At 39.9% G+C, this 8,137-nt stretch overlaps 1 protein-coding gene and 2 long non-coding RNA genes across 5 annotated transcripts in view; 1 reads left to right on the forward strand and 2 right to left on the reverse strand.

Moving 5' to 3' along the window:
* LOC116673971 (uncharacterized) overlaps positions 1-5,163 on the forward strand; it is a 7,015-nt gene extending 1,852 nt beyond the window's left edge. The window contains exon 2 of the long non-coding RNA XR_004327932.1: positions 5,025-5,163. This is a non-coding gene — a long non-coding RNA (uncharacterized LOC116673971). The remainder of the gene's footprint in view (positions 1-5,024) is intronic.
* Positions 384-2,203, reverse strand: LOC116673968 (uncharacterized). Its single transcript, XR_004327929.1, has 3 exons — positions 2,193-2,203; positions 1,399-1,426; positions 384-494 (listed from the first exon to the last, which is right to left on the reverse strand). It is a non-coding gene; the product is annotated as an uncharacterized LOC116673968 (long non-coding RNA).
* A 69-nt stretch (positions 5,164-5,232) lies between the features above and the next one.
* The window catches only part of mgat5 (alpha-1,6-mannosylglycoprotein 6-beta-N-acetylglucosaminyltransferase), a 70,647-nt gene continuing 67,742 nt past the window's right edge, over positions 5,233-8,137 (reverse strand). Inside the window, exons 17-18 of one of the 3 annotated variants that reach the window (XR_004327928.1) lie at positions 8,027-8,137; positions 5,233-7,566 (exon numbers count right to left, since the gene is read on the reverse strand). The exon at positions 8,027-8,137 is cut by the window's right edge and continues 625 nt beyond it. The gene's annotated coding sequence lies outside the window, so the exon portion shown is untranslated. The other 2 variants (XR_004327927.1, XM_032506374.1) reach the window with 2 other exon arrangements.

An 8,137-nucleotide genomic window follows, 5' to 3' on the forward strand; every position in this document is an offset into this window, starting at 1 on the left:
AACTTAAGCATGTGTATGTAAACTTTTGAGCACCACTGTATATATATATATATATATAGGGCTATATATATATATATATATATATATATATATATATAAATAAAACCAAACCAAGGCTTTCATTTGTACACTTATTGAGCTGCACCTGATATTCTTAGGGCACCAGTTTAGTTATTTGTGTGTTGAAAAAAGGTTTTGAAAAATCATAGTGTAGCATGTCAAAAAAAATCAGGGTACAGTAGGTCAGGAAAAAAAAGTCATAGTATAGTATGTCAAATTTTTTATGGGTGAAAAAATAATTTATGGCATGTGTAATAACATTTTTTTATGACTTTTTCAGATATTTTTTGACATAATACATACTACTATTATTACTTTTTTTAATTACATTCTTTCATGACCAACCATACTGTGAGTATACTGAGTACGGTATGAAGAAGGCATGAATGGAGTGAAGGAACTTCTCAGTTGTGGTCCAGAAACTCTGCACTCATCTGGGGAGAAAACAAGAGAAAGCAACAGTTTACTGGATTGTTCTGCTTCGACACATTTGTGTCCATTTCTTTTCCTTAGGGTCATAGCCCACACACAACAATCGGTCACCATCACATTTCCAACATGAAAAGACATAAACAAAAGTTAGTTTTCTTAGGAATTGCATCAAAATTGTTCCAGTGTTGGTGTTTGACCTGAGTGGAGAAGAAGGAACCAGCTGAATGTTCTCCGAGATTTATGACAACAACAGCAGCACTACACACACACACACACACACACGCGCACACACACAACACACACACACACACACACACACACACACACACACACACACACACGTCTTCTCTGACAGCTGACCAACAACTCTAAAACTACCACTGCCATCGTCGTCATGAGCTAACAGACCATTCAGCTTCAGCACAAATTCTCTGAACCATTCCACACATTGCTTAGTGTGTTTCCTCCTCCAAAACCCAGCAGCCCAGCCGAGGCCTTCAAACCCTGACCTCCTGATCAGGGAGCAGCCGCCTGACCAGCGGGTTTAGAGGACGGGACACAGGGAAGACAGCAGTCCCACTCTGCTCTAGCACTACATAGTCTTATTACACTTCTTCAGCATAAACATGACAACCTGGGTCCAACACACACACAAGGTAAAAGTTGGGCCACTGGACATATCTCTACCACAAGCAGGAATTAGACCGACACCAACACCTAACCACTGACCTAACAACACAACCATGTGATTACTCGAGATTGATTTCCCAACGCTGTGGACCTAACTTTACAGTCAATGCTGTGGACCATGTTCTTGAGCTTCAGGACCCTGTGTGATCACCCTTTCCAATGAACTGAATCCTTCAACACAGCAGCTGTTAGTTACGGAGAGGAGACGTGTCCTACCTCAGAGCTCCAGCACAGAGAAGATGTTCTCTCAGTTGTTCTGGAAGCTTCCTCCTCGTCCCAGATGACAGCCAACGAGGCCGCGTATCTACAGGTGTGTGACAAACAGAGGTGGGTAGAGTAGCCAAAAATTGTACTCAAGTAAAAGTACTGTTACTTCAGAAAATATGACTCAAGTAAAAGTAAAAGTAGTCATCCAAATATTACTTGAGTAAGGTTAAAAAGTGCTTGATGAAAAAACTACTCAAGTAGTGAGTAATTGTTGAGTAACGTGATTATTTCTTAACACAAGCATCAATCAGACCGACAAAAATACAAAATAATCCATAGGCAAATATAGTTCATCCAACAATAAAATAAATTAAAAATAATTTAATAATTACCAAATAGTTTACTTGAGAGACTAGTCACATCAAATTAGGATGGATACTGCATGTGTAAAACATACTGTATGTAACCTAAAAGACAAACATCCACCTCTCCACAGCAAAAACTAAAACTACCGCTACGTTTCCTCAGGTTAGATGTTGAGTTTTTGAACGCTGACATGTCCGTTTGTTTTGGTAGACCCTGAACACACCGCATAACTTAGCTGCTGTTTCGCACTTTTCCTAAAAGATAACCATGCTATCACTATGGGGCCGGGGGGGGGGGGGGGGGGGTCCGCCTTGGCAACGTTTGATTCTGACGTCTTTGCTACGACTGTAAAGCTAACCCCTCCCGCTACTGAAACGAGTATGGTCAAGTGACTGCACAACGACGTGTGATTGGTTAAGCACAGTCACGTGGTAGACCCTTCAGCGGGAGACTCTCTCTCTGTCAAAATAAAACATTGAAATGAGACGTACGCTGGGGTAAAAACAATGACGCGTAGTAACGAGTAACGAGCTCATTGTAGCCTAATGTAGCGGAGTAAGAGTACAGTTTATTTTTCCCTAATCTACTCAAGTAAAAGTAAAAGTATAGTGATTTAAAACTACTCCTAGAAGTACAATTTTTTCAAAAACTTACTCAAGTAAATGTAACGGAGTAAATGTAACTCGTTACTACCCACCTCTGGTGACAAATAAAAGCACCTGTCACCCGGTGATCCCGGGTCATTTGTTGTTTCTCCCATAGACCCTGAATAACACACGTCTATAGTTCCCCATAGACCTGATAACAACAGTCTATAGTTTCCCATAGACCTGAATAACACACAGATCTAGTTCTCCCCTAGACCCTGAATAACACACAGTCTATAGTTCTCCCCATAGACCGAATAACATACAGTCTATAGTTTCCCCATGACCCTGAATAACACCATCTATAGTTCTCCCATAGACCTGAATAACATACAGTCTATAGTTCTCCTCATAGACCCTGATAACATCAGTCTATGTTCCCCCATAGACCTGAATAACACACAGTCTATCGTTCCCCATAGACCCGAATAACATAGCTACAGTCTATAGTTCTCCCCATAGACCCTGAATAACACACAGTCTATAGTTCTCCCATAGACCCTGAATAACAAGTCTATAGTCTCATAGACCTGAATAACATACAGTCTATATTCTCCCCAAGACCCTGAATAACATAGTCTATAGTTCTCCCCATAGACTGAATAACATACAGTCTATAGTTTCTCCCATAGACCCTGAATACACACAGTATATAGTTCTCCTCATAGACCCGAATAACACACAGTCATAGTTCTCCCCATAGACCCTGAATAACATACAGTCTAAGTTCTCCCATAGACCTGAAAACACACAGTCTATAGTTCTCCCATAGACCTGAATAACACACAGTCTATAGTTTCCTCATGACCTGAAAACAGTCTATAGTTCTCCCATAGACCCTGAATAACACACAGTCAATCGTTCTCCCCATAGACCCTGAATAACATAGCTACAGTCTATAGTTCTCCCCATAGACCCTGAATAACACACAGTCTATAGTTCTCCCCATAGACCCTGAATAACATAGTCTATAGTTCTCCCCATAGACCCTGAATAACATACAGTCTATACTTCTCCCCATAGACCCTGAATAACACAGTCTATAGTTCTCCCCATAGACCCTGAATAACACACAGTCTATAGTTCTCCCCATAGACCCTGAATAACACACAGTCTATAGTTCTCCCCATAGACCCTGAATAACACACAGTCTATAGTTCTCCCCATAGACCCTGAATAACACACAGTCTATAGTTCTCCCCATAGACTTTTAATAATATACAGTCTATGGTTCTCCCCAAACAGCCAAAGTACCAACAGTACACGTTAGCATTTCAGCTAGCTGGGAGTTAGCAACGGGACACAGGAGCCGTGTGTTTGTCTGTCACTATCTACTCGCCATAGGAGTAGATAGTACCACGGATGATTCTTGCCTGAGGAAGGAGACTGCTGTGTGGCGTGTAGTCCAACCTCTGACTGACCTCATAAAGACCTCCGTTCATCTTTATGTAGATGATTCATAATCCATAAATGCTCGGGAGGGTCACCATCAGATCCCTCTCATTTATCATCATCGAGCTTGATCATTGACAGAGGCATATCAAAAGGGGGGAAAGGACAAAAAAAGAAAAGAAAAAAATACATAAAACATTTTAAGTCTAGTAGTTTATATATTATGTTCTGTCCAAGATTTCAGCTGATTTAATGCATTTCATTTTTTGATGACCAAACCGCACAAATGTCACAAACATTTTTTTGTGGTTGGCTGACAAGTAACCAGCGAAGTTACATGGTTTTAAAAGTTTGGTCAACCTTCACAAACAATTCTGTGGCCCTGACTAACACTGTTTAAATAAATGCAAAGTGTGTGTTCAGAGATGCATGAAGCTGAGGGCAGGAGAGCAATATTAAGCCTAAGTACCGGAAAGAACTTCATTCTGCTTTCACCCTTGGGATTTGATACTTCAACCTCAGATTGTTGAGTCATTAGTTCAGTGATTCTTCAGTACAATTTTCTTGTAGTGTAGTTTTCTCGTATTTTTCTGCCTGCGATCCATTCTGGCGGTCAAGTTGTGCAATCCTCCAGGGAAGCTTGGCGGGAAAGCTGTAGGTTACGCCCTAATTAGACCGGCACACTTTACTTCACAACTGTTTCAAAATACTGTAATTAAAACCTTAATATTTAAGTCTGCAATAGCGCACTGTTCTCTACAGCTGTGTAATACAGTGTATGATATCACCATTTTAAAATTCAGTGCAAATACAGTAAATACAATCTAGGTTTACTAAATCATCTTACAACACAATGATGTTCAATATCAGAATCTAGTTTTTGTGCCAATAAGTGTTCATACCCAAACCTTGAAATAAAATAAAATATAAAATAAAAACACACACACACACACTGCAGTGATGGTTTTGGACAACAGACAAGTCAACATTGATCTCTATATTGTGTTGACTTGTGGAGTGCTAACAGTAGTAATGCTGGTTGATGGTAATCATGAACTAAACACTGGAGGACTTGTGAGACATGTGTCTCTGCTCACACTGTGGGGCTCGAGCTGCCCCCTCGGCCTGTGCCTCTGTACTCTCTTGGTCCGATGTAAATACTGAATCTGAGTCGCTGTGATGTAAAACCAATATCAAACCAGAGTCTGAGCCTCTTGTCACAGAAAAAAGGTTTATTTAAAAATAAAGTTATATCCCTCTTACACGTCAAGGACCGTGAAAACAAAACAAAAATGTAATTGCGTTATTCACCTTTCGCCGCTTGGACCACAATCATCACCTCTCTGGTGATTCAGACACTGGATGCTAACCAACAGATTAAAAAATAAAGATTGATACATATTTGTATGTAGCTGGTCTAGTATTCGTTTTTTGTTGTTTTTTTACAATGGAGACATTCAATGCTGAGGTTAACAAAGACTGATATGGTGAAGAAACCATTTTGTTCTTTTGAAACCAAACAGTTGCTAATCTGATGGACAGCATGCTCAGAACAAGCCTGACAGAAAGTTACTAAAGGCTTTACTGCAACAGAACAGGTTTGACAGACTTTCTTCCTTTTTTATGAAAAATAACTGAAGTAAAGTTGAACTATTGTACACGTGTTTGACATGTACGAGGATAAGTGGTGATATTCTACATTTCTGTCATTGTCAGCAAATCCCACAGACAGGTAGGGAAGTAGAAGTACTGAGGGACGGACTAACACATTGTCGGTTTTGGTCCACACATGGGACGTTTTGAAAATAACACCACTGTAGAATATCCTGGAAATGAAAGGATAACACCACTGTCGTTTCTTTCTTTCTACATCACTGCTACGTAGAGTCGGAACCCACTGCAGGAAGTCACGGCTGGGAGTTATCACGTTAAGGTAATGGAATCAGAGTGCTGCAGTAATCTGATTACTCACCAGTTTATACATGGTTTTTAGTCATGTAGAAAACTCATTTGTAATTGATTAACTAGGAAAAGGATATCAAATGAAGTGTTTACACGGATGTTTCTGAAATCAAATTAGTGATGGGAGGTAATGGTAATCCAATTACTATAAACATCACTGATAGGCTACTGGCATTATCAAGAACGGCTGGTAAACATACGCTGAAGTAAACAAACACTGGTATTATCCTTTTCTTATATATATATATATATATATATATATATATATCTCCACTGTATATAATTCTGTGAATGGGTAAATCAGTTTACCTTCCAGACCTAAGCAACTCACTGGAACAAATTTAATGCAACGATTCAATTAACTGATTTTAATTGTAATAAATTAAAGTTAGATACATAATTAAAATGATTTCAATTTAAGCAAAAGATAAATCTGATTCAGAAAAGACAAAAATGGTTAAATTTGGGAGTGAAAGCTGTACCACGAGTGCTAAGCTGCGTTTAATCAGCCGACTGTCAACAGCTCGCCGATAATTCAACACAAGCAGAACCCAAAGTGGAACCATGAAAAAGGCACATCATGTTTTTTGAAAAACTAAATTGGCAGCACATTACTGGACCAGTTTACAAAAGTAAAAAAACAACAACATAAAAACAGTCTGAGCCGACACTGACAAAGTACAGGTGGTGTAGTGTAGCTGGACGGTGCCGTTCAGTCTGAATTTACACGTGTGCAAACAGAAAAACTGAGATTGGAAATCAAAGCACAAAGTGGATGAGGCTTTCACGGAGAAACGGGTCCACTGCTGTCCATCTTTACCACACAGTGACTAGGAAAAGATTTAGACAAGTCTTATTCTACAGTTAAAAGTTTTTTCAAAACTAAAGATTTCAGTTTAAAACCAATCCTGATGCAAGTTTTTAGCTTTTTAAAGAATGTATAATGTAGGACATTTTCTATAAAAATGCAAAGTCAATCATGAAGTAACCAGCGAGACTCGGATCAATAAGGTCTTTTACACATCACTGCTGAGAGCTGAACAGAGGCAGACAACGCCTCCCGGGCACACACTCCAAGACAAACAAGCTTATTTTTTTATTTTTTATAAATTACTATCCATAAATAAAAATCCTATAAAAAGGAGAAAAAATAAAAGAGACACCCCTCCTATAAATTAAAAACAAAGATTTCCAGCAAACACAGAGATAAAGATCTGTATACAAAATAAATAAAAAAGAAAAGACCTTTAAAACCCATATGAACAATATACAGTGTTACTAATATCTTGTTAAACCTCTGCAAATGGATTGGCATAGTGCATTTTCATCACAAAAACTACAAATTTTACTTTTATCTCGATTTTTATCTTCGCAAATCTGCAGGCAAATTAAGATCCTAACAATTATCGATATGAATCAGGAGATGCGAGGTTTTGCGGTGCAGGAATCCTTCGTTGGCATGTTTTTGTTGCTTACAGTTTGCTGTTTACAGCTTTTGTCTGGCAAGAAGTAAGAGGAGTGTGGATCTGAGTTTTTGTATTGTAACAGTTTGTGTAGACACGGACAAACATCTCGGTATGGTCGTCATGTTTCCTCTTTGGAAAGCGTGTTGTGAAGGCTTCCTCGTCTCGGCTGCGGTGTGTCTCGGTGTTCCCACTGCTACTGACGACGGTTTATCATCTACGACACGACGACACAACCTCCTACAACACGGCCACTCTGTACACGCCAGCTTTAGCCTCAGGCAATGACCCTCGCCCCTCCCTCATCATCGCCTCTCAATGTGTGCGTAGTACTGGATGGCATGCTGCTGCAACAGGAACAAAAACTGTTTTTACGCTCCCCTAACGGCCGTGTGTAGAAACACACCACACACACACACATACACACACACTACATCCTTCTTTTGATAAAACTCATTTAAAACAAGTGTGCAATTTAAAAGTGAATGTATGAAAATCAAGGGGCAGACCATGCCAGTGACTGATTCACAACTGGATGTTTCAGTCTTTAAAGATATAAAGAGAACTGCCTTTAAGCCTGGGGTATGTGTCTGGAAAACTTCCAGAATAAAAATCTAGATCTCTACGTTACATGTCCTTTTTCATCTTGGTGGTCCAGAAGAGAGGAACGGGTTGGTTACAGTGTAAAACTGGGTTCTTCTTTAGCCGCCGTCTATGCGCGCGCATGTGTGTGTGTGTGTGTGTGTGTGTGTGTGTGTCTGTCTCTCTCTCTCTGCCTTCAGGCATGTCAGTCCAGTGCAAACCTACCTAAAGAATTAATAAACAGCTTCAGATTTGACCAGGGGTGGTGGATGGAGGGGTTGGAGTAGACGGGGAGTGGATGGGGCGGGAGGTGGGGGGGGGGTGTCGGTCTCCTTG

Source organism: Etheostoma spectabile, chromosome 24 (genome assembly GCF_008692095.1).
Source record: "Etheostoma spectabile isolate EspeVRDwgs_2016 chromosome 24, UIUC_Espe_1.0, whole genome shotgun sequence".
Taxonomy (NCBI): Eukaryota; Metazoa; Chordata; class Actinopteri; order Perciformes; family Percidae; genus Etheostoma; species Etheostoma spectabile.